The 27,918-nt window shown below is 37.9% G+C and overlaps 1 protein-coding gene across 6 annotated transcripts in view; it reads right to left on the bottom strand.

The window, feature by feature from the left end:
• Positions 1-27,918, bottom strand: part of LOC108041858 (extracellular serine/threonine protein CG31145) — a 69,904-nt gene that overhangs the window by 34,039 nt on the left and 7,947 nt on the right. For 5 of the 6 annotated variants that reach the window (XM_017119911.2, XM_044459122.1, XM_017119909.2 and 2 more), the window contains one exon: positions 18,932-18,961. The exons of the other annotated variant lie outside the window; for it this stretch is intronic. The gene's annotated coding sequence lies outside the window, so the exon portion shown is untranslated. The remainder of the gene's footprint in view (positions 1-18,931; positions 18,962-27,918) is intronic. 6 annotated transcript variants of the gene reach the window in all.

Raw genomic sequence — 27,918 nt, 5'->3', positions numbered from 1 at the left:
TCTGGCCATTGTTCAAATTTAATTTCATTATGGAGCAGTAACTCATTTAATAGGATTTGCATTGGTTTCGCCGTTTTGGTTTATATATGTAGCTCAATTTGCATTATACCTGCGATGGGAGATGAATCGGGCATTGATTATTCTAAGCGATAATATCAAAATTAAACTTAATCTACTTTTAGCGTTGCTCCACTTTAGCCATTTCTCTGTCTGGTTTTTCAGCATTTAATTTGTAATTTTCTAATTATGTGGTTGAACATTTTGGTATATTGAAAGCAATTACTCTAAATAATTGCACATTCCCGTTGCGTGTATTTGCGAATGGCAGACAACTTTACACTGCATTTTCCACTTTTGCAGTTCCTGTCCCTAAATAAGTGATGAACTTTGGTGGTATTTTATATGCTGTTCTGCATACCCTGTTAGCTGGTGAATACCAATGGTTTCAATTATATTTTCTGAAATATAAAAATTGAATTATTCGCTTTAAATAACAAATCCCGCAATTTATTATTCAATTATACATTCTTCTTGTCCATGAGTGAAGTCTTATTTATTTTAGTTTACTGACTAACATTCAATTTATAAATATTTTTCTTTGAATCAAGCCTTCTCTTTCCCGTTGAAACAAGCTTTTAACCTTTAAATTTAATTTGTTCGGCCTTAATTTTATATTTTAGAAAGATAATTTGGGAAAACATATAGCAGTCATGTGTTTTCATGCAAATATATGGCAGAAAAAAATATTATTGGCCATTGAAATGGTGTGTCGATTAGGTGGATGAATTAAAACCATTTAAAGTGCCACATAAACATGCAATGTGAGCTTTAAAAAGTCGAAATTAGGCGGCAAAAAATGTATATATAAAGACTCTAAAGGTTAATTACCAAAATATACAAAACACTTAAAAAATGTATTTAATTTTTTATTTATTTTTCTTGTATTTAGACACTCTAACCAAAGATACTTTTATTAAAGCGTATTTCCATGTGGCATAGACCCAAACTAAACTCGTTGGCTTGCCTAATGACAACGTCGCCGGTTTCGAGTTTAGCACTGGAGATGTAGCCAAAATAGCGGGGCGAGAGGTTTCGGGCGGGGTCTGTTGATGGGGCTTCAATGGAAGCGTTCACGTCAAGCTCCAAATCAGTTTTGCACTGCACCAAACAATTTCCGCATTTAATTACATTGATTATGCAGCAAAGGAGCGAATCTGGCTGTCAGTCTCCCGTCTCACTTATTTCCATTTTTTTCAGAAACTTTCGCTCCAACATTGAACTTGATTTTGCAACAAATTGCTGAGTTACTAGGAGGCGGGTGGAATGGATGGTGTTGAAGCATTTGCCCAACGAGCGTGTCATTGATGTTGAATGCTTTTTGCGGTGACAACATTCAACACTTTCATGCTCTGTCAGTGCAGGAGCAAACAAAAAAGGGGGAATTACTGGGCAAACATGTGGTTGTCAACACTTTTTGGCTTGTTGCAAATCGTAATAATGCAGCGAACAATACGAAAAAAAAAATATTAAACAAAATCCATTAACTCATAATTTTCTGCTATGCTGAACACAATCCAGAACCCGTGCTCAGCCCAAAGTGTTCAGTTTGTTGTCGTTAAGCCAACATACTCGTACTCGCACAAACAAAAAACCCAATTGCGCGCAATTTTACGGCAGAGCGCATTTCGCCACCCACCGAACCGCCCAGCCACCCACTCAACCACCCAGCACCACCCACTCTTGCTGCTATGAAGAGGCACGTATGCGTGAAATATTGTGCAAACAACAACTGCTACACTAGTTACAGCAGCAACGGCACTGAACAAAATTAACACTACATTTCATATAAATTTACTCCTATTTTAAAAAACATATTCTAAGAAATAAACTTACAAAATCTTAGGATGTGTATGTACTTAAGTCCCTACTTTTGATACAAACATATGATGACTACTTTATTTATGTATCATATATAAGCCTGAATAAATAATAGATAGATAACCTTTTTATACCCTTGCAGAGGGTATTATAATTTCAGTCAAAAGTTTGCAATGCAGTGAAGAAGACATTTCCGACCCTATAAAGTATATATATTCTTGATCAGCATCACCATGAGAGTCGATTTAGCCATGTCCGTCTGTCTGCCCGTCCGTCCGTCCGTCCGTCCGTCCGTTTCTACGCAAACTAGTCCCTCAGTTTTAAAGCTATCTGCTTGAAACTTTCCAAAAAGTTGTCCTTCTATTGCAGGTATATATAAGTCGGAACGAACCGGATCAGGCGACTATAGCTGCCATATAACTGAACGATCGGAAATGCCATAACTTTGGTGTTTTTAAAGTTAGGACTTTGGGATTTTCTATGAGTTTAATTTTTGGCCAATCTATCCGACCTTCCAAGTTTCATAAGGATCGGCCGACTATATCCTATAGCTGCCATATAACTGATTGATCGAAAATGCTATAACTTTAGTGTTTGTAAATCACTTCTTATCAGTTATGGTTTGTTATGGTTTCTTTTTCGCTTTTATAAAAACCGAGCCATGTGCGTATAGATTTCTTATCATGATTTTAATTTGACATACAAATAAACCAGATGTTGGCCAAACAAAACTTATTCTGCCCAAATATTCCATAAATTTAATCTCTAATTTTTTATGAAAGCGAAAAGAAACCATATAGTTAATTTTAATGTCAAACTACAATCAAATTGGATAACAAGTAATTCCAGTAAAATAAAATAATTTTATAGATTCTGCGCGCTTGGCTGAGCAAAAGTCTTTTAAAATAGCATTCTTTACAAAAAATATGTTTGCCCCCAGTTTATGTTAAAAATGCCTGTTTTAAGCGGTGGGCAAACGATTTTTTTTTCTTGTTCGGAGATGGGCAAACATGGTCTTATTTGCAAGCAAATATGTTAAAAAAAAATTGGAAAAAGTCAACTTTTAATGTTTTCGAAAAAATTCAAAAATTTTCAAAAAGTCCATATTTTCAAAACTAAAAGATTGCAAAAAAAAAAAAGTAGGCAAAAATGGGCCAATGATTAAGCTATTCAAATTTCAAAAATTCGATTTAAGTCGACCAAACTTCTTTGAGCTCATTGTTTTGTAATAACTGCAAGGGTATATAAACTTTGGCTTGCCGAAGTTTGCTTCCTTTCTCGTTTTCTCCATTAATCGACCACCTTAAATTATAAATATTTAATAAAATTGATGTATCATTGATCAACCTTCTTAATTTTTCAGAAGTGCTGTTAACACTTAAGTGCAGCGCAAATGCAAGCCAAAAATCAGAGCTGCAAAAAATGTTTCTCTTAAGACGGAACTTGTTTGTAACCGAAAAATAAAATTCACACGACGTCGTCGTCGTCGTCGCCGTTGATTATGGGAAACGCTCAAAACGAGTTTGATTGTTGTCGTTGTTTGTTTGTTTGTTGTTTGCTATTGTTGTCATGGTTGTTGTCATTGTTGCGGCGGTAATTCATGTGTTGCATGTGACAGGCTTTGTTGTGGGGATATCAAATATATACTCAGCATACACACAGTATAATCAGAGTGTTCCCATAAACCTACGATATAAATGATGGGGACGATAAATCACTTAACAGCGATAGCTAACTGAATCTATTAGATCCTACATTGCTCAGGAAAAAAGGGGCTTTACCCAAGAGCAATTTGCCACGACTAGAGTAGGAAATATATGCACCCAATGGTTAAAAGAAAATTAATTTATACGGCATGAAATAGCTGGCATTCCAGGGAAACACTTGTGATTACTGTCGCTACTAGTTAGACAATTTAATCAATAAATTATTAGCCTCTTAATTTAATTTGTAAGGAATTGGAAAAACCTTTTGTTCCGATAAACACAAATTGGTCCCAACTTTTATGATAGGGAAAAACATGCCAAGTAAGCAGATATAAATATCTAAAATCTATGTATATTCATTGGATTAAGTGGTTGGGTTGGGGTTTTACAACTAATCATAGGGTATTTTCTAAGTTGACTAACCATAGAAACTGAGAAGCCCATGCATATTTGCATAAAACTTCCCCCTAATTTACACTTTGCGTTTTTTTTTCAAGGTAGCCGACAGACTGAATTTGTTTGGATAACATTTTGTCTGCAGCTTTATGAACTGTAAATTGGTTGAATTATAAGCAATTATATATAATGCCATTGGCAGCAACTCACACGATTCGCGCCACCGTGGAACGTATTTTGCCAGACAATTTCATTAACAGCAATTGCCGGCGGGTGTGTTTGTGTGTGCATAACCGCTTCATTTCCATTAGCAATACAATTTGATTAAGTTTCGAGTGCGACAGGGTCGCGTCAGAGCTCAAATTCAAGCCAGATTACAATAATTTCTTTATCAAGCCAAACAGCCAAACAACCAACGCACCGACACGCAACAATAATAACAATAACAGCACGAACCACTGAAGGCAGAAGGTCGTTGCATGTCCAACAATGGGGGAAAACCTTAATTTGGCAGGGAAATGGGAAATGGGTGGGGGGCCCTCCCAGTTGGGTTCCTTGTGCATACGCCGATGGAGACGTGGACAATGACAACGAAACGGAAACTAGCGGAAATCATTAGAGTCTGCACAAATGACTTCAAGATACTTTTGCCCAGCCAGCCCCGAGCACTTTTTTCCTTCCTTCGCACAGTGGGTCGAAAAGGCAGGAAGACCCAAATCAACGCCGCAAGAAAAAGGCTGTCAGAAGTGGGTGACTTTTGACAGCAAACACGCATGGAGAGGAAACTATTTGGGAAAAGTGCTAGTCATCATTACGATGTGAATATTACGTTGAAAATATATTTAAACCTTTGCCAGTTCAAGAGCATTCAGCATTACTAAACCATTTTCTAATGGAAGCCAAGGTTTGAGTATCAAATTCTTAACAGTTTTATATTCAAACGATTTTTGGAAGGAAATTTGTTGTTCTAGATTTTTGTTTTAGTAGGCAGTTCGCCTTGCAGTAATAATCGAAAAATGTAAATGGGCTTTCAGGCATTCAGGTCAAACAAATAATCGTATTTTTTAAATGGCCAATAAAACGATTTTTATTGTTAATTGCTGTCAAATTTTATTTGAATTTGCAGTGAAGCGAATGTAAACCAACAATTTGGCAACGAAACATTTTCGTTAGAGCGTTTGGTTTCCAAATTGTTGGTTGAATAAATATAATATAAATAAAATTATTTTAACGAATAAAAGAGAAAATAAACAAAATGAACTGAAAAAAGTTTTAGTTTCATTACCAATAAGCCAGATGGCAATAAAATCTAAATGTATAACAATATAAATAAAATTGATGAAATACTTTTAATAAAGGTGATATGAATATATAATCAATTAAAATGATTCAAAGGGAGATATAATATACACCATTCGTAATTTTGCAAATCATAGTTGTTGTTAGAAATAATATCGCTTATTATTTTTAAAAACTTTTGCGAACCCAAATTAAAGCACAATTTCTTGCCATCTGCTGCCACAGTGTGCCCTTTTTCTATAGCCATTGTTCTGCGGGGATATGTATATATAGTGAATTTTTTTTGGCTCCTTTCTTGCCTGCCACAAAAGTGGGCAAGATGGCCGGGGCAGATTGTAGTTCTTGTTGTGATTTTGCTAGTTGCCAGCAGCTTGTGCCGGCATCTACTTAAATATCCGGTATCATTATTATAAAAATCAAGTTGGGAGCCAAGCGGACGCACTGGGCCAGGAAGCAATTAGGGCTGCAGAGCATAATTGGTCGAATTTTTTTGTTGTGCAGCTTTAGCAACGTCCAAGGAACCCGGGACCCAGGCCCCAATTAACAGGGATTAAAGGTGTGAAAAGCTTTGGCTTTTGTCTTGTGATTAGCCAGGAATATGGCTGGTGGATAAAGCAAGGGAAGCACAGAAGGCATGCACATTCACCAGGGCAAAAAAGCAGGGGGAAAAAATGTAAAGGACCCTAAATAAAAATCAAGCAGCCGTCAACGGGGCGTATGCGCAACGTGCAAATGAGATGCCAGGTGCCGTCGAGTTGACCGGGGGTGGCAAGTAAATAAAAAAGCAGATAAAAATCAAATTAACAGAACGAAGTGAAGAGAAACTGCGCTCAAGTAAATAAAACTGCCCCACTTGGCCAGGGCGAGGCCGATAAAAAATGTTTTTCCGCGCCAGAGAGATGCAGGGACCCAATTTATATATTTCAGCATTTGTTATGGCTCCGCTCCTCGTTGGCTGATTGCAAATGAAATGAATTCGGCCACTGAAAGTTTAGCAGGAGATGGCACAAGGACGTCGGATGCGTGGCCGAATAAAAAGTACACAATTTCACAATGGGCCGCCGGGACATTTACAAAAATTCATTTAATGACTTTCGCCCCGTCCACAGAGAGAGAGATAGAATGTGAGCGAGCGAGGGCTGATAAAAAGCCAGTCCCGAAAAAGGTCCTTGAATTGAGCAAGGCCGGCAAAAAGTGTCCTTAATCTGCTTAAAAGCGCAGCTACCTATCAGGCAAAACGGACGTGTGCCGTGAGCATCAAAATTAACGACAAGAAATTTAAAATGTAATTGACAGGCCAACTGACAGCGCCAAATGGTGGCATGCGCGGCCCCCGGCTCGATCAACAGCCAACGGGCAGTTATTAAAACACGCGCGGCCCGGCGTCACACACTGCGTATACGCAATGAGGCAATGAGGAAACGGAAATGCAGCATTAAATGAAAATAAAACAGCCTGCCAGGCAAAATGGGCCACGACGACGCTTAAGGACACTTTGGCAGAGCTCGCCGCTCGTTGTGGTTCGCTCGGCGTAATTGCTCTCCGCGGAGGGCTTAACGCCCGCACCATCGTCGATGTCCTTGGTTGTGGGGTCCGTTTGTCAATGCTTTATTTGCGTTTATCGCAATCATTTCGCCGGTCGCTTTTCGCCCTGTTAATATGGCAATTTACATTTACATTATTTTTATTACACCACCAACGCAGTCAACGCCACCGCCGCCGCCCAACTGAAATCCGTTTAAAAAGGATACATTTATAAGCATAAATACACACAATTTCTGTCATAATCGAGTGTGTGCACTTGTCAGCCACTCTATGCTCGCGGTTATCGCATTTAATTGCTGCTCCGCCCCGGCAACGAAAAAGTTAAATATTTTAAACGAGCAACAAATGCCAGCAGTCCCTAATCCCGAAAGCTGATGCTCTGGGGCCATGGCAATTAGAAGCAATTGCTACTCTGCCAACTGGCAACCTAGCAACTACCAAACTACCAAACTACCAACTACCTACCGACTACCAACTGGAAACTGGCAACTGCTGACTGCCACTGGCTGCAATTTCACTTATTTCACGTGCAACTTGGCAAGCGACGAGCGTCGACGTCGGGCGACGTCAACGATGACGGCTGCCACTACCGCTGCCACTGCCACTGCACTTGGCTCCCAAATAGCAGCCCTAGCACTAAATGCTGACGGCCCGGTGAAAGGTGAAGGGAACTGGAGGTGGAGGTGGAGGTGCCACTGGAGCTGGAACTGGCCAGGAAGCTACGCTGCAGATGGAATGCTGCATGTGGCAGAGGTAACAATAAACGTAAACCCCATGAATGGCTGCTGACGGAAGCAGCGAGGCGGCAGCATGCGAAGATTTCACTTTCATGTTTAACTTGGACCAACACACTTGTTAAAACAGTCCAGCTTTCCTAACTTCAAAGCTTCTTGAACGGGGGGAAACAAATATTTATTCAACCACGTAAGAAGTTGATTTTATATCGATTCTTTTATTTTATTTTCACTTATATCTAAACGTAGAGAACTCACATTAAATTTTTAGTTTTTTTTTACATCTACCAAATTTAAGTAATGGAAAATTTAAAAAAATGATTGTGAAATAATTCTTTCCACTAACTTATAAAATCTTTTGTTGGTTTGAATTTTGTTAAAAAATTATATTTTTAAAAAAGAAATCAAACAAGTCATTTATTTCCAAAATTAATTTTTTTTCAGAAGATGCTGTTTTGGATTAAGCAAGTTTGACTGTAAGTCCACATATCTCTTCTCACCATCTGTGTGTCTCCACCTTTTGAGTTCCTGCCTCGCACGTGCATTTGTAAATTTGTTTGGCTTGGGCAACAATGCGTCGGTGGCAGCCGCTCATCCCAGCTCAGTACAGCTCCTCTTCCACCTTTGGCGACACACTTTGAGTCTCGAATTACCCTCAGGCATGCGTGGCGTATTCGGTTGCTGTTTGACTCTTTTTTTCCCCCGCGCGTTTTTCCCTGAGAAGCAGGCATTATGTGACATATATAGCAAGAAGGGGGAAGCAGGGGACGCGTTTGTCATAAGCAACGGAAAGAAAACGGCGAAGTAAAACAGTAAAAGTCGAGAGACCCATGCAACGTTGTTAAAGAAAAGTGCAAGCGACACAGTGTGTCCACTTAAAGCATGCAACAATGTGTGCCAACGTTGGGAACCCCATGACCAGGCTGCAAGCAGTAACTTTGGCAACGGCAATTGCAACTGCAACATGAACTGCAGCTCCAGCATCAGCCGCAACATCAGCTAACGATTTTGAGGCATTGCATAAGAGGCTCCAAAGCATCGAGGAGTCCACGATTCACGAGATCGAGCGTGGGAGAAGCGCCTAATTATCCAAAAATGCAAAACAAAGTGGGGAAGAGCAAAAAGGTTCGCTGATATGCGATAACTTTTAATGGACCCATAAAGTTCCCTGATCGTCTCAATTGATACACATGGGTGCTATCTAATATAGGGGAAAACACTCAGGACAATGGTAAATGACACAAATGAACATGTTTCATACATATCAAAGAAATGATCGCCGCAAGTCATTTTTCTATGACTATGCTTATATAAATTTGTTCACAATCATAACAAAGATGTTTGCCTAATTCCGGAAAACCTTTAAAGTGTGTGTAATGAAAGGTGTAAACAAATAATGGTGTCCAACATAAATAAAACAATTACACATTGAGCATACAAAAAGTTTTTATTTGTGGTTCAATATTAATTCATGGCAATTTGCCTAAAACTGATCATTAACAAATTGAAAACAATGAAATTGAATACTCTGAAATGTATGGACGTGAATAAATATTTGTTCAAAATTTACATTGCCACAAACAATGCAATTTGTAAGCCACAAATTTTGTATATGTTTGTAGTTCACATCGCATTTGGTGTCTGAGCTACCAAAGAGTTCAACGCCAAAACCGAATGATAAGCAACATAATCAATAACTCGAACGAACTTTTTGCACACTTTTCATGTCAGAATCTCTGCTGAATGGAATTGCATCGCCACAGCAGGCAGAAACAAACCCAGAAGCCCAGAAAACCTAGCAACATGCTCGTCCAGCAACCGGGAAGCAAACAAAAAGCAAACAAACAACTGCAATCAATTGCACCTTCTGCCGCATGAATGCGTGACTGAATAGCAGCACATATGCGATGGACTCATCGTCCGAGGGGTTAGCAGCCGCACTGTCTCCTTTCCCTTGGGGATTCGTAGGGTACCCCACGTGGGGTCTACCCTGCCCTTTGACCCCTCTTAGCTGACCAGTGCGGTAACTGAAATGGCTGCATCGAGTCGGGTTTTATTTTTCTCTCGCCGCACTCAATTTTTTGTGCAGCTGCAACTGCAATTCAAGTGCATTGCAATGCACGACTGACTGACTCTACTGCAGAGAAACAAAATTTGATATTAAATATTGCTAATTTTCAATTATTGAAAAAGTCCTACAAAAATGGCATAAAAATAGGCTAGTTTGTTTATGTTACTTATACATACAATACATTTTAAAGCACTATTTCAAATATTTTAAGTTATGTATTTAATTTCACCTTAATTTTATTGCAGTTCAAATGCAATTCAAACTCTAGGTTGTTAGTGTAGTGGGATACCATCATTTGCCAAGAATTTGAAAATGAATTATTTAGTAAAACTATTTCAAGATGTATTTCATAGTATTCATTTTGTAAGAAAAACTTTGCAAAATAAGTAAAGGGGTATTTCAAATATTGATTTTAAAATATCCAGATTGAATTTTTTACTGTGTGGAAGCACAAATGAAAAAGGGAAAGAAGAAGGAGGAGGGAAAAAGGAAAAAGGGGGCCAGCAGCGAGCGTAAGTGAATGAATATAGGGGCGTGGCAGGTGAGCGTATCCGAAGGGCGTAAACGTAAGTGCGCGTTATGTTTGCCAACGCCAAATGAAAAGGACCGGAACCGTGAAAAACAGAAAAACAGAAAAGCCGGGCGAATGCAAAACACACACCCACACACACACTCGCATACAATGTCTCAAAATGTGGGACAGGGAGGGATGGCAGGAGGAAAAGAGATGGCGGCATTACAATAAAGACTCTTACTTTGTGGCTGGTGTTGCTGGGCCCTCGGGGAACCTTGACAATGATATTGATTTGCTGTCATTATTGTTAGTTTTTTACCACCCTGCGGGCCGTCGGTTCGGAATGGAGCGTGTGCGAAAACTGTTTGTGCTCACTGTCGCCAGCCATCGATCCTTTGGGCGGCCTTCGTCCTGCGGCGCAAAAGTTACAAAATTTGAATTTACGCTGCGCTCGATACGCGAAATTGAAATTGTTATTTGTTAAGGCGACTGTTCGTGGGGCAAAATGGAGGAGGGTCTGCGAACAAAAAAATAGAAAACTTCGCTGCCAGAGTTGCCATCGCCATCGTTGAGTTGCCCAAGGGGATGACCACTCAGCATGGCCACGATTCGTGTATCTCGCACCGAAGACTTTTAGTGGAATATTTTTGCACGGCAACCCCGATGCAACCCACCACCTACCAAACAATTTCCCTCTGTTAGTTTTCTCTGGCAGTTATTGACTTTTTCCAGCGGCAAACAAATGCAATTTGCATTTTGATAACATTTCCCAGCAGCTGTATTTTAATTGCATTCGTTCAATGCAAGTTTGCTCCACCTTTGACGGTGGTCCGGATATTCGGTCCTCAAGAGCCCGGAGTCCCGGGTTCCGAATCGGGGGAAGACGTAACGAAATCAATTGTCAGGTCATCTGTCAATTTATTTGTTATTTCCCGCCAACTGTCAGCTGTCAGTGCTGCACGAAGCCGAGTCGAAAGGCAATGCCTGCAACAAACAAAACAAACACAAAACTTAATGCATTTAATGTGCCGAGCGACTTGCAACAAAATTACAGTCCCGGACAGATGAACAAGATGTTGGTAGCACCGACAAAACAAACTCCCCGATGAACAGTGTGACATATTTTTGAGAAAAGCTTATCAAGATAATATATGTATAAATGGTAATTGGTAACAGAAATAATTTTTTTTAGTTTTTTTCCGGCTTTGCACGAAAAAACTTAAGATCTTAAAATATTTACATTAATGAATATACAATCGACTTTTGCACCACTGTGCAGCTTTGGAAAAGTTCAAGAGTTCGCTTTGTCGCGCTTGTGCAAACAAATGATTTGTTTTAGCCGCTCTTTTAACTCCCACCGCCCCCTTTTGCCGCCCAGGTGTAATTGCCACACGACCAAAAGGCGTAGCGAAATTAGGCAAACGTTTTGGCCAAGTTTGTTTTCCCTTTGGCCGGTTTGTTTGCCTTTTGCCATTTGCCATTTGGAAATTATCGAGTTGTCGCCCAGCTGTGTTCGACGTTCATTGGAAATGCAAATTTCCCGACCAGCCGGAGAATCTCAAGTGCCTGGCGCCAAACAAATGATTCGCATTATGTAGTTTGACCTTAATTAGTTAACAATGGTAAGAGGCTGCCATTTTTATTTGGCAGGCCGTAGGCGGTGGTTGTGGAATGGTTTTGGCAAAATTAACCGCACCAATTACACGCACAAAATGCCAAACAATTAATAAAAAGCGTGGGGGTAAAAATCTGAATTGTGAAAATCTATTTGAGGGCGCCGCCATTTTCAGTTTGCCATAAATCAAATTAATTGAAATTAATGGTTCACCTCGCTTCAAGTGCGCTCACGCAAATATTTGCCCAGCAGATTTGGTTGCCGTTCGAGTTTTTTTGTTCATCCTGCTTTTTTTGGGTGTCGGATGTCGGGGTGGTATTTGCGTTGCCAGGATTGGAGACTGAATGGTGACCATTAAGCATCGGGTGCTGGCCCACTAATTATTTTGGCTTACACTCGGACCGAGCGTTAATCCCTTTGAAGCCAAGCGGTAAAAAACGGATAAAGCCAAGGATTGGAGAGGTTTATGCGGCTAATTAATGTGACATCTGATAGGACTTGTAATGGCAGTTGCGATTGTTTATGCAAATTTTCTACAATGCCGATGGATTTGATCAATGTAAATGCCCATTCAGCAATTGGCTGTAAATTAAAAGGGCATTTTAATGAGACATTTAACAATTACATTGCTGATTTATTAGGGTTCGTTGACAACCTATTAAATATGCTAATTTTGATATTTAATTACGAAATTTTAAAGTAATATTGTCCTTTTTTATAATTGTATGTATTATAATTTAACACAAGAAAAGCTTTATGCTTTATATCATGTTAAATGGTTGGCTTATTTTAAAGTCCTGCAAAGCGATAATTATTTGTTTTTCATTAAGCTAAACGACTTTTCAGTAAAATTAATTTGGCTAAGTTCATGAACAGACTGCACACATAAACCATCTATGCATTGGCACATCCCTTTCATTAAGCTCTGTTCCGGCTTTATTTGAACTTCAAAGGAACGTTTGTCAAGAGCTGGCGGTGGCGAATTAATGAAATGTTTGTCAAGTGCGGTTTTCTGGCTGTCTGTCCCATTCCACGGCTTTAGTTGACTCATTAAAATGATTTAATAAGGCCAAGCCGAAAGTCCGTAAACCGATTTTCCCCGTTCGATGGAAGTAAGCCAAGTTGGAAACAAACAGACAGACAGCAACTGTAATTCATCAGAAATAAACGTGGTCATTATGTAGTTACAGCGGGGGACGCACCCATGAATAATGAATAAAGCCTACAAACAGATTTTTGCCGCTTTGCCAAATAATTTCTGGGCCTATTTACATATTCAAAATTCATGGGACCGCCAGCCAAATCGCATTGAAATTCAAATTCATATGCCATAATGGCAAGACATATGGAAAACTTGTGGGTGAGGTCGTGCCTACACATACTTCTACATAAGCTTCGAAAACATCGCATTTTCCAATCAATTGAATTTCAATTTGCATAATTTTCTGTATGTCAAAGTAATGTGTACGAAATTCGATTATTTTCCATTGAATTGAGCTGAAGACATTACGAGTGGACTAAAAGTGGACAAAGCGGAGACCCAAGAAGCTCCTGCCCCAGACAAAGGGCATAGGATAGGACACAGGATACAGGAGACAGGACACGTGAATGTGCCAACACCCAAATGGGTGTGTCATGGAGTGGACAAACATTATTGCAGAATTTATTTGTATTTCAGCTTGTGCGTGGGTGGGTCAAAGGGCCGACAGACCACCCACCCATACATTGTGACCTCAAAGTAACCCAAAACTCACAAACGTATAAAATGCAGAAAAAAGGAATTGTTGGATTTGCGTGAAAATGTTAGGGAGCGAAGCGAAAAGGATCCAAAAGCGAAACAAGCAATAAAAGGCACGGCCAGTTCCGTTCGGTTCGTTTCAACTCTGAAAAACTATCACAAATGCCATAAACAAACAGAAAGTGGCAAAAATATAAATATAAAATAGCACAAAATCGAACGTGGAATGCACTACAATAACAACTTTATACTGAAAATTAATTAAAACATAATTTTCAGTATAAAGTTGTTATTGTAGTAAATCTAATAGTCTATTAAGATTAATATTAACATATGGACTTTAAAGTTATAATTCACAAGTATTTAAGAATCTAGATAACTATTTTATATTAATTTTATAAAAAAAGCAAATTTTAAGCTTTTTTAAAATATTAAAAAAAATCCTTTATTGCTTTCTAAGATCTTGTAATACCTTAAGAACACAATCCTTTCCTCTGTCGCCACGAATTCCCAATGATTTCATCGTTGTCAGACTCACTTCTTAGTGGAAATGCTCCAAGGACCTCAAAGCACCAGCAAACAATATGCGTGTCCTTTTTTCGAGCATTTCACACGCCCACATGGCCGGGGCGTTAGTATCCCTTCAAAAGCGCCCAAAAAGAATTAGATTGGAAAAGAGTCGGAAAAAGACGAAACGAGTGAAAAAGGGTTCAAATGTATTTACAGCCGGGTGTCCAGAGGGGATCCAAACTTGTTTTTGCGCCAATGTGCAGGAAAATGCAGAAAACACGCCAAGCAGCCGGCAGCGACCAGACAGGCACAACACTTTCGCCCAGACCTAAGCAAAACAAAAAAAAAAACCATAACAAATAGCAGGAAAAAAAACATTCCAGCCAGAAGTTTTTGTGGGACAGCCGCAAGATTCAAGTTTTGACCGCTCCCCATTTGGGGCTTTTTTCTCTGCGGGGCACGCGTGTCGTAAAAATTTAATTAAAAAATAATTTTGCTAACAATAAAAATCAACACTGCGGCAGTGGATGATGATGACAAAAGAAGTTGCCAAACCGCAGGCCAAATAATGATTAAGCATACGCCGTGGTGTCCGTGCTATTGCCACGCCCATTAGCCGTGTCAAAATGTGCGAATTATGTGCCTGAAACAGCGTGCATTTACGGTCCAGCTTTTACTTTCGGTTTAGTTGTCTCTCAGCCGGATTCAAGCCAAATCTCGCCACTTTAGTGTCGGGCTGAACGAAATTATGATGACGGCTTTTTATTGGGCCCAGAGCCATTGTCTGCTCCTGCCGTCCTTGTCCTGGTTGTCCTTGTTGTCCTGACAGCTGAAGTGGCCCGCCCGGATGCCTTGATGTCTGAATGCCTGGCCGCCTTTCCCCCGGCTTTCCCATTCTTGCCTCTTGACTACTTCTACTCGCCCCGCTTGTCGAGTCAATAAAAATTCAGTAAAACGCTCTCGACATAGGCTCAAGGATTATTATTGCTACTTTATGACAGTTTATGTATTTTTCCTTTTCTGTGTGTGTGTGTCTGGGCTAGTGACAACGCAGATTTAAAAGGTTATATACACAGGAATATGGTCGAGAGTGCAGGATGGGTGGAGACGGCCCAACTTGTAAAGTGTTCGGCACGCAAATTGCTTCCCTGGGACGACTGCCAGTGGATCCAAGTGGAACGTTTTGTAGTCAATTTCACAGATAATTGGAATGCCTGGAGGTGCCCGGGATATGGGCGATGAAATATTCAACAAATCACACGATACGTTCGCTTGACAAATTTTACTTAGACCGAGAAAATCTAAAACATGTTTCTGAAGAGTAATTACTATCTATCGAAAATATGCATATAAATACAAATCCTCACACAAAGAAAGTGCAGGTGTTTATTGATTTAGGACTTAACAAAGGGATGGCCCTAAGGGGCTAAAAAATATTAATATAAGTTTTGAGTTACAAAATGTAAAATTTTCTCTATATTTGTTTTAGAATTAAAACGCCTTACTTTAGAATCAATGTCTTTCTTTTGGGGTAAAAAAATTAGATTGTCAAAGCTAAAAACTGTTAACAAAAAATACAAATATATAATATTATTGAAAAAAGTTGCCATTTATCTCTTTTTGGTTAAGGATTAAGTTATTAGGAATATAATTTGTGGATTTTACAACCATACTTAAGATTTATTTAGTTCAAAAGGAATGCTTTCCAGTTTTTTGTTGAAACTCAAACAAAACACTCCTTGAAAACGGAGAGCAATAAACTTCTAGCCGACCCAAAAACGCAATGACAACAAGGGCATAACCCGCACAAAAATTAACCAAACTCTGGCAAACTTTGCCAACAAAAAACAGCAATAAATGCAACCAACGTGGCCAAGCTAATTATGCGCTTCCTGCAGGGGTTTGGTTTGGGAACAAAAACAAGAGGAGCAGGCCAAATCTGCTCGGAATGACAATAGCTCTAACCTCAAACTTTGACTCCGACTTTTGGCCCAATTATGGCCACGTTTCAATGTCGAGTCATAAAATTTGCATATTTCCCCGGCCAAAGCATTTTAATGCTGTTTGCCGTTCATTTCGTACGATTTTTTCTTGTCCGCATTCTTGTTATTTTATTTGCGAGGGAAAATATAAGCCGGCCAAATACGTTGACACCTTCATTTTAATTCGGAAAGGGGCGGACTCGAAGGTTGGCCAGAAGAAAACTCGCTGCTAATTGCAGTGTCGAGGCTCAAAGCAAATGGCTTAATTACCTTGTATTCCCCGGTTGTTGTTTGACCTTTGGGGACAAAAGTTCATTTGCATAATTTGGCAGGGTTTTTAATTTTCGGCATAGCATTTCCCTCGCAATTCTGCACGTAAGATTTGCATAAACAGAATCTACACGCGAGGCAATCAGCATAATTCCCCCTGCAAACATATTGAGCCGAAAATCACTGCAAAACTCTGCCACCGCCAGAGTGAAAACAAATATCTTTTATCGCATTCAACTAGCTACTAGAACTAAAAGCTGGAAAAAAATATGTAACGAATTTACTACAAGCAAAGTTTTGCCCCAGCCAGGCGATATTTGCTCATCAAATTAGTTTTCTTGCACACGTTTTCAATTTTCGGCAAACGCTAAAAGTTTCCTGCTCCACTCAATTTTGGGGAGTCGAGGGTTATACATATTTGCCAAATATGCGTGCGTGTGATATAACGTGCATACACCAGAAAAAAAATAAAATAAAAAAATTAAAAGGCTTATTACATTTCTTTTATATATATTAAAACTACTTTAAAATAAATTTGCCCCTTATTTTATAAATTAGCAAAATAGAATCTTTAATAACAATAATTAATTAATGTTACCTCAATTGATAAACAGGTTCAATAAAGATGTTTCCAAAAAAAGGTAAAACAACATAATTGGTAATGACAGTATTTAATTGATCAGATTTATGATTTTAAAATTCTTTTTAGCTTAAACTTAAAGCCTTTTTTAATGCAGCCCTCTGAAAAGCAATATAAATTATTTAATATTCCGAAACATCACTTTTAAGCATTTTTTTAGGTGTAAGCACGCACAGCCAAAAGCGTGTCAATTGTGGCAAAGGTTTTAGCATTTGAAATTTGAATAAACTGGTAAGCACCTCTGAGAATTTAATTTTGAATTCCGCACACCCCCCGCCCTACACCCACCCAAACCCAAACAACAATAATGAGAGTGTACAATGGTATGCATAAATCAGCTGCCTGGACAATGCCACATGGTAAATGTTGCCAAAAACTCTATTGTATGATCATAATTGCCAACTTCCTTTTTGACATTTCCCCGACCACCTTCATCCCTCGATCAGTTTTGCCAAAGTGGGTCAAATGTGCATAATAATTAACAACATTTACAGCATTCAAATGCCATTTCACCTCTCTGGGTATCAAAAATAGATTTTTCCGTATTTACATTTGGTCAACATTGCGTATGGCAGCCATTTCAAAAGGCAAATAATGTGAGCAAATGTTTATTCATTTCGTTGAATAATTCGGAATTATTCGCTATTGATTTCAATAAACCAGCTACAAGAGTTTTAACTAATTTTTTCGCATTTAAATGCAATAGATTTTATTAGCTTTTTTTTTTTAGCAAATTGCTCATTTGTGGCATTAATTAGAGGTCTTGTGATATCCAATTTATATTGATGGTTTAGCACGTGTAAATAGTATTTGTGATTGATTTGTGATAATAAGGGAGCCTTCCCTATTAAACCCACAATTAATTCCCGGAAAGGGGAAGCCATATCATATTTTACCAGCGTTTTGAAGTACTGGTGCCTCATGTGCATTGGCCGGATTAGATAACAAAGATCCAGAGTGCTCGGTTCGCCCAGTATCCGGTTGCTGTGAGCCATTGGCAAACATTTACTTAGCTCTTGCCCCCTGCTAAAATATGCAAAGCCAAACAGAGACAGCAAATTCAACAATGTTTATTTGCGACTCTTGTTGGCACAAATGTTGTCATTGATTATGCATGATCCACATACGCAACAGAATATTCGTAGACGGGTTTCGTCAAATTTTAACCCAATTTACATTCGCTTTATTGCCCCAGGGCATTTATTTTTATAAACAAATATAAGCCACTTGACAAAATACCCACAAATATCTAGGCAAATGTGCTAATTAAAGGTAAATTTATTTGCACTAAAATTAATGAAATTTGTTAATAAATACTTTTTGGCGAGTGTTACAGTCAAGCACGAATTCGGGGAAGACAACTTACTTAATATTGACATACTATATTTTTTATCACTAAACCACAACATCGATTGTGGTAATCATTCATTAACAAACATTTTTTCCCATTTACAACGAAATGTTCAATTTTATTTCATTTAAATTAAAATTGTTTTCTAAAGTGGAAACTAAATAAACTAAAGTTGTTTTTAGCTGCCCCTTTAATATTTGTTATAAACGTAGAAACATAATTTTTTTTGTTGTTAATTTACACATTTCGCACATATTACGTTATATTGTATTTGCATTTTATTCATCGACAATTTGTTACCAAGGCCAGGGAACAACTTCGCAGTACTTTTTCATCTGTTTTTGGGATCAATAAGTGTTTACATGTGGAAACAAAAGGGTTTCTATTTGACGTTTTGTATATATTTGTTCAGTTTGGTCCATTTTTCTAGTGTTTTTTATCCGACTGTGCTGTGACAAAGCCCCGACTGACACACAGAAAGCCATTAACCCCCAAAATGGGAATGTAGGGCTAACAAATTATTTTTTATTAGATCCCCGGCACATGACCAGGCCTTAACAAGACTTTGGCCAATTATCAGGAGGTTGTTGATGAAACGGATTGTGTGAAAATTTAGAATATCTGTTTGTGTTTTATTTTGATAAGAGGTTGCAAATCAAAAACAAATTCCCACTTCACTCACCTTAGCTCAATGTCTCTTCGGGGAATTTGTCTGTAAAGAGAACAAGGAAATTGTAAACTTGATTAATATGCAAATGCCAAGCGGGTTTTGATTAACTGCTTAACCCAGTTTTGTTTGCTTTTCGTTTTGTTTTCGGGCTCTGCCAACTTCCGCCTACAATTGAGCGACGGAGAAACCGCAAAACCAGTTTAATGCACTTGAGGTGACAACGACTGACAGCCTGAGATTGAGTTTGGGTTTGGGAATGTGTTCATTTAGCTATCGGCAGATGTATGCCAACCGGTTTGGCATCGGGAATTGCACAACGTTTAATAAGTTTAAAGTGCACAAAACCTGGCTAATTTAGATAATATTAATTTCAACCAGTTGTGGGTCACATTTTAAAGCGGCTTAAAGCAGGCCAAAATGGGTGGAGGTTCTGGGGTTCTAAGAACCGGGCAGACTGGGTCACTTGATGATGTTAAGCGGCTTAGACGTTAATTGAATTAGTTTACAAGCAGCGCCCAACGTGGTGTTTGTGTTTGTATTCGCCGACTCTGCTCGATTCATTGAGGCAGAAGCGCAGCCCCATCCCTTTCGCCCCCTGCTGCCCCGCTTAACCCACTTGTACAATTGCACTTGCACTTGATATACAATTAGATTCTTTGTTGCCGCAAAAGGCAAAAACAACTTCGGCTGCTTATGCAGCTTTTCTCGGTTTTCCACAGCCCCCAAGCCTACCGCATCCCGCTCTAATGAACTTTTAATTGTTGGCATCTTGGCAAACTGCTTACATAATTGAACTATCGTGGTCCGCCTGGTTAATTGTTTAATTAAGCCATTAAAACGCCATAGAAATAATATGAAGGCCCAAGTGAAACTAGAGAGGCTGTTTGGAGCTGAATTACCTTAGTTGGCCAGCAAAGTTCAAGTGGCTTTTGACATGCGACACTTGCACCCTGAAGAGGGTCATTTAATTAAAGCCATTATACATAACGCTGGTTGAACACAATTTTGTTAGGAAATAACCGGAGATTCTGTATTTTGTCAGGTTGGCATCAAACAATTAGTTTATATACCTAAATGAAAATAATATAAGAGTGATTATGTTTGGTCACATAAAAAAGATCAAAATCTTTCGTTTTGCATTTTAAAATGCTACATTGATTTTATAAATTCACATTTTACCATTTACCCAATAAAAAAAATAAATATAGTTAACTTTTCCAACTGATATCCACATCTAATTTTTTTTTTTATTATCAGCTTTGGTTTGGTGGCTTTCTATACATATTCATTCTAATCTGATAGAAACTTAATTAAACTAAAAAAGTTTAATCACAATTACCAAAATTAAATTGCGCAAAATCTTGTATTCGTCTTTTTATAATTAAAATATTTGAGTAAGGCAAACAAATTTAATGAAAAATGTTAATAACAATTCAAAAACTCATTAAAACTTATTAAAACCTTTTTGGTTGAAATTTACCCATAAAAAACTTGTATTACGCAATTACTTAACCACCCCTAAAGCCATCTTCTTAATCCTTTTAATTTCGCCAAAAGGTCTCAATTTCCCTTTGTCAACGCTGGCATCAGTTTCTTTATGCCGACGCAAAACCATTATCTACCTTCTCGTAGGTGAGTATTAACCCATATGCCAAGTGCTCTGGCCCATCTTCCATTCGCGTGACTTGTCAAATTTTGACAGACAATGGCTGTGGCAAACAACTGGCATTGATGCGACAGGGCAACAGTAACCAACATTTAGATTGCCCGGAGAAAATGCTATCAGAAGTGACAGTGGCAGGGCTGGGGAAATGGCAACAATTGCTGTCACCATGACGATAAACGATAACAAATTCATTAATTAAAATTTAAGTGCACAACAACAAAGGAAAGATTGCCATGCAAATGGCTTTATCGCTCTTCTGCGCACACCAGAATTGATTTGCAATGCCGCAAAGTGAGTGGGTTTTAATATCCAAAAAGAAACAATACCATGTCATGTAAATTTCATGGGCTAAAAAACTTATGTTGAGAGATTACTGTAGCACTTACAAGCTATGAACCAATTAAAGTACATTTTAATAAATTTTCAATTTGTTTTACCGGTAATTTTATGTCACTTTATTTTTGTCCTCTCACTTCACTTATGAAGCAGTTTATCGTAATCGCTTTACGGGTTGACTTTGATTTCACTTTAATTACATTTTATTAACATCAGCAATTTATGACACTTTTTTCTCCATAAGCAACGGTAACCACAAAAACAGCCAACCATAAATTGATTATATTCGAAAAATTATTTAGAGGGTGAAATACAAAGGCAGGAAAGCTGCAATTTGCTACCACAATTTGTGTGGTAAGCAGACTTAGCTAAAATTTAAGCATCAGGAAAAAATTATTTTTAAGCTCTAAAAGAAGTCTTGGTATGCTAAAGTATCAAAAGGTTTTTTGTTTTCGTAAGCCGTTTTTCTGGTGTATATTTTAAATCCTCAAGTTGAGAAGTTGAATAATAAGTTTTCTTTATTAAGACCAGAATGCAACAAAATCATAGTTAAAGAGTTGTGTTTAGATTGTATAAAAATAAGTAAATGGCCTAGTTTCTATGCAAGAGAATTTAAAATAAGCCTATTATTTTTCCCATAATTCTCTCAGCCTCTTAAAATGAAATGCCACTTTTTCATTCAACCGAAATATCCTTTATTGCTTAACTAAACACATAACAAGGCCATTAATGCATTTACCTGTGTAATGGTTCTCTCTAACCTCCATTAAAAATTCATTTGCATATCACCCATACGCCCCGTGTGACAATTTCATACAACTTACAACCAGAACTGGCAGAACTGGCTGTTCATTCAATCCCAAAGGGAGAAAATGAAATAAAAAACTTGAACAATAACAACGGATAAACCAATTTAAAAAATACAATCTGCAAACCAAATCTGCACACACAGACGACATGGCATTTTGGAGAGAGAGGCAGACAGACAAGAGATGGCTACATTTTAAATACATTCATGCCATATAGTTTTTGCGAATTTTTTACTTGCCAGCGAAATTGCAATGTGTGCCATGGGCGCAGATCTGAAACAGGAATCACCGCCCCCACCCGTCCAAACAATCCCATTTTAATTGTTTAAGTGTCAGCAAAGCCAAATATAAAAACACAAAAAATGGAGAAAACCAAAAAAAATTAAATAAAAATCAAAAGTGTGCAATGCTTTTAATGAATTCAATAAAAATCAGATTGAACTTGCACCAGTTGGCGGATGCGGAGACACATCCTTTTTTTTACTTTTGGCACGCCGCAGGGCCAAATAAATGTTAATGAGGGACCCAAAAGAATCCGCTTATGTTCGATTCTATTGGAAGAGGAAATGAGCGATAAAAAGCGGAGAAAACTCTGATGACCGAGGAGGACAAAAGCCCTTAAGTGAGACCAGATATATTTACTTCTCCGCTTTGGCCTTTTATTCTTTTTGCCACTTTCTTTATTGTGTTGCTGAAAACTTTCGCTATGTGCACACACTAATTGAACTTTCATTGAAACGCAAGTCATTAGAAAGCAAAAGCAGAACTGATTTTCCACGGCGTCGATAAAAAGGAAATGGAAACAAACAGCCAGCCGACAAATGGCAGGCTAATTCAAAACTTGTCAATTCCGCTAAATGAAATTTAATTAAATGCTATTATATTATCGTCTTTTGTGTAGCTAAATGGGTTAAGTGCACTGCGCTTATCGACTTTAAACTTCCTGTGACTAATCAATTAGCAGAAATATGTACGCATTAATACACACGATCGATGCAGTTGGGTAAATTCCCACATGTATATATATATATCTATAGATATATTCAGACATTGCACTGCAATTAAATTAGAGCAGGGCAGTCAGAGAGATAGTGAGGCGAAGGAAGGGAGTCTGCAGACTGTCTAGAAATTGAAATCGACGCTCCAATTCAATTGACAACATGATGGCTATTTTATTTTCGGCATAAGCTAAACCAAAATAGAATTGCCGGCCATGTTCGGAACTAAGGGATATTTGATACCCTGTTGTTGTGTAATAGGTCAATGGATAACCATATCGGTTATCTATTAAATACGAAGATAAATATGTTAGAATAAAAAAAAATGGTAAAATGTTATTGCGAATTTATTCCCTTTGTTATAAATTATTTTAAATTATACATTTTAATAAACAAGGTTGTTATTGTATTATTATATTGCTTTGTTGTCCTCAATTGATAATATCTTCTGAAGTGAAAAGAATATTAAAGAAAATAAAACTTTATTTATTTAACAGCACTAAAATTTGAAGGCCATAGCCAGACATACAGTGAATATTGCAAATGTCTTTCACTGGGCCCACTATACCCACATCCTAGTCAAATCGACCCTATTAATAGCTGCTAAATGAAAAAAGAGCAGGGAGAGCGGTGACAGAGAATCCCCGAAAAATGTCACCTGCATAGCGCAAATATTTGTGTGTATTTCTTCCTATCGCTCGAACTTTCGTACTATCCAACGCCCCCGCCCTAGTTGCCCAACTCCCCGCCAGGTGGCTGCCCCAGAAGTCCTAAGAGGTGTGAAGAGCGAGAAGGAAAGAGCGGCCACAAGGCAAACAACAACGCAATCGCTAGCACGGCGAAGTGTTGTGTGTATATTTAATGTAGCCCGACTAAACCCAAAACGAAAAGAGCAGAGTAACAGCAAAAACAAAGACAAAACAGGCAAAGGTCAATATTGAAAATTGATAAACAGCAGAAGCGCCAACAAAATCACCAGTAGCAGTGGCAGTGGCATCGACAAACAAAACTGAAATAAGAAACCTTAGCTCTATCAGCTTCGCTCAGTCCTTGGTGGCGGTTTCATAATTAAAAGCAAACAATTGCCTTTTTTTATTCTAGTCTATCTCTCGCTGTCCCACTTGCTCTTTTCCATTGACCACAAAACCGAAAATTCAATTTTGAATTAATTTGTTTTGCAGCAACTTTGTGGCAACGAAAATAAAATCGTTAGTAGCAAGTGTGGGGTAAAAATAATGGGAGCCTTATAAACAGGGCAGCTATTTTTTTTTTTTTTTTTTTTTTTTTTGTTTTTTTTTTTTTTTTTTTTTTTTTTTTTTTTTTTTTTTTTTTTTTTTTTTTTTGGTAAGGGAAAAAAAAAAAAAAAAAAAAAAAAAAAAATAGTTTTTTTGTTTTTTTTTTTTTTTAATTTTTAAAAATATTTTTTTTTTTTTTTTTTTTTTAAAAAATTTAAAAAAAAAATATTATAAAAATTTTTTTTTTTAAAATTATAAATTTAAAAAAAAATTTTTTTTTTTTTTTTTTTTATAAAAAAAAAAAAAAAAAATAATTTATTATATAAAAATATGTATAAAATTTTTTTTCTCCCCCCCCCCCCCCCCCCTTCTTTTGAAGGGGTTTTTTAATGGGGGGCCCCACTTTAGGGGTTCCTCTTTTTTTGAATTGGAACAGACCCAAAACGAAATTTGTACTCATTCGGTTATTTTTAATAATTTAACAAGAAGGCAGGGCACACAGAATGGAAATAATCAACATAACTTTGTTTTTAAATAATCTGCATTTTAATTAATGTAATTTCCAGCCCTTCTCAATTTCTGCAAACTTTCAATTACTTATGGATGCCCTACGATACTCAAAGTGTATTGGTGTGAAAAGGGTTTCGTTTTCCGATCAACAACTTCACGCAAACTCAATCACTCACTGAACTTTTCAAGCTTCTTCGGCAGAAATAAAATAAACTATAATGTTCAGTTGGTCATGATTCGAGGCCGTGCGTAAAATTAATTTTACGGCATGTTTCGGACCAACACATGTGGATTGGCCAAGAGGCCAGATCCGAAATGAAATCCAACTCAACAAAAGTTTGCTGCTCGCCTTTCGAGTGCTGTTCATGTGTTCAGTTGGTTTCGAGCACCAGTTAAGTGCATTTATTTCACTTTATTTTCAACATTTATCGACATTATGCACTTTTTTTCCACAAACCAAATCCGCAACGGAAGTTGCAGGCAATCAGCATTTTTGTTGTAACTGAAATTGCAATAAAATATATTGTATAAGAAATTTGTACAGCTTTATATGGAATTGCAGTAATGCATTTTGAAAATTTAATTTTGAGCTTGGTCGCGTCACGCTTCAGCAAAGCCAAACAAAAACACAATGCAAAACAATAAGCTTACTGCTTCTTTTTGCTTGGCGTATCATGCGATATAACATATTCCATATAGTATTTGCCATATCTGTATGTCAGTGTCGCTGGCCGGGCACATTTATAGCTACTAGCTGGCGTTCTAAATCTCAATAAAATTTTATTGTATCATAGCTTCTCTAGCTACGAGTACAGAATTCAAATTTCAAAAGTTCAACATTGAATTAAATTTGTATTTACCAGAATTTTAGTACCTGCCTTTACCCAAAAAATTGTTTGTAAATAAAGATTTAATGGCCACAACAGACGTATTTACATCAACGCAGAAGGGGAGGTTTTCAAGAGCCAAACAAATTATTTGTCGAGTGCATTTTCATCTGAATATTCTAACGCATTGCGGTAAACTAACGCAATTTATATTGGACCTCAAGCTGTCAAGACTATATTTTAAAACAACTAAATGTAATTATTAAATAAACTTGTCTATTTAGTGCTTAAACTTTTTTTCTGTGCACCTAAACAAATGCATTCCCTCAATGGGGAAAGGTAATTTGAATCGAATTTTGACTTTGAAATACAATACTTTTAATGGGCCAATAAATTTGCTTACCTAAAAGCCTTCAACGCTGAATGTCAGTTCGTAAATGTATCTATTAGCCGCAGCTGGTTGGAAATTCAAAGTGAAGAGTGCAATAAATTTGCAAAACTAAGTAAAATGTGCATGAAGCTAAATAACAGTGTTAAACATATATAGGTATTTAAAACCAATGGTATTTGTACTCTAATTATAGCATAGACATCGATCAACCAATTAAAAGATTTCCTGCGACTCTGTCCATCTTCATTTATTCAATTTGGGTTGAATTTATTTCGAGAACGCGTCATCTGAAATAGCCGAAAAGGCAAAAATAAATCTAAAACACTTTGTCTGCAAGCCCATCAGTTGACAAACTGACGAGCCACGCCATTTCATTACTATTCAATCTGGTTTGGGGGTGAACAGTCAAACCCAATGAAGTTCACTGAATACACACTTGGAAAAACGAGTCTTTGGGATTAGCGTGATTTTGAATACCCTTATCTTTAGGAAAATGTTTTAAGCAAAATAGTAACAGAATAAATAACAGAGCAGAGAATTCACAGGGAAATATTTCTTATTCCTAAAATATACGAATTATATATTTAAAGGCATATTCCAATAGGCACGTTAATATGAACACAAATAAAGCTTAAACACCAGAAACCTCATTAGCAAGAACACGTTATAAATGGGTAAATTCCTGATGCATTATAAAGCTAATAATAATAAATGTGTTTTTACCCAATAGTTTTCATATATCACGTTTGACATTTAGACACATAATTAAACCAAAATCTAATTACCTTAACTATGGGGAAAGTTATAAAGCCATGTATTATTAATGGAATAATAGCTAAACATATAATCTAAAGATAATTGGCAATAAGGGTAAAACAGTTTATATTTCCAGCGCTTCTTTAAAGTTTTCACTTAGTTTCATGGTTTAGTTAGGGTATACAAAGACGCCTTAAGCCATTACTCATTAGGTAAGCCCATCTGGAATTGGCCCCAACCGAAAGTGGCACCTCAAGGTGGCCCCCTGTCTGCCCTTTGTTGCCACACACTCTAAACGAAGGGAGGGCGGGGGGTGGAGGTCAGGTGTGGGTGGACGGATGACTGGGGTTAAAGCTCTAGCCACGCCCATTTAGGGCTAAGCTGCAGCTGCGCTTGTTAAGTGGATATTTTAAGGCTGGGCTTTGACTGTGATGCGGTTGGGCTGTTGCCTTTTTCAGTACGGGTATTTCAGAACCGAAAAAATAGCAGAAAGCAAAACCGAAACCCAAGCCGAAAACGAAAAAAAAAGGTAAGTAATAATAAAGAGAACTGTAGGAGCAACTCAAGCATGCCCAAAACGATGTTGCTGCAATCGGACACAAACGCACGAAAAAGAAAGGTAGAGCCACAACAGTGTTAGCTTATTTCTCGTCTGTCCGGGCATTTTATAAGATTTAATTACGACCGGCAAAAAATAACAACAAGAATAGGAAAAGAATCTGGCTGCACAGTTACGCTTTTGTGTTTGCAACCTTTTGACTGCCTAAATGCTGCCCCGTTTGTTGGCCCCCATTCTGGCCCCATCGTTGGCATTGTTCTGTTTCTATTTCAGTTCTGCTTCTGCTCGGCTTCTGCACTTCTCCCCAAAAGGTTTGACACAGTTTCTGGGGCCATTTCGCTCTGCTCTTTAAATGCCATTTAAGCCATGTTTTCTTCGGCGACCGCTTGCAGATGTCTTCATTCATCAGTTAAGAAAGCTGCTGCCGTGTGGAATTAGGCAAGAACGGAAAGCTGTGCCGAAAATTCCGAGTCATGTTCTGGAAAGCGTAACAAAAGCCGCAAGAAAGCATCGGGCATAAAGACAAACTGTATCTGTATCTGTATCTGAAGCGGTAGTCTACTAAAGCCAAATTATATCTGACACACGAAAATTACACACAGCAAACAGCAGACAAGACCCACAGACACATAAAGGCATTTTAATAATGCGTATCGTTTACACTAAACAAAGTAAGTGCCATAAGTTTTATAACTCATTAACCTTTCCGAGCGGACCAGAACCGAACTTTCCTCAGATGTGCTTGTGTTTGCTCGGGCATCTGTGTTTGGTTTGCCTCCTCGTGTGGCGTTCTGTGTCACTGGCTCAGAACGCAGACAACAAGCTGACAAGACCAACAATGGCAGCAGCCAAAGTCTGGCCAAGTATCTACAAGATACACACACACACACTCGCACATAGCCGGGCTCCATT

This window comes from Drosophila rhopaloa, unplaced genomic scaffold (genome assembly GCF_018152115.1).
Source record: "Drosophila rhopaloa isolate 14029-0021.01 unplaced genomic scaffold, ASM1815211v1 contig_178, whole genome shotgun sequence".
Lineage (NCBI taxonomy): Eukaryota > Metazoa > Arthropoda > Insecta > Diptera > Drosophilidae > Drosophila > Drosophila rhopaloa.
Note: the sequence above shows the minus strand (reverse complement) of the source record. Positions and strands in the feature narration are given on the sequence as shown.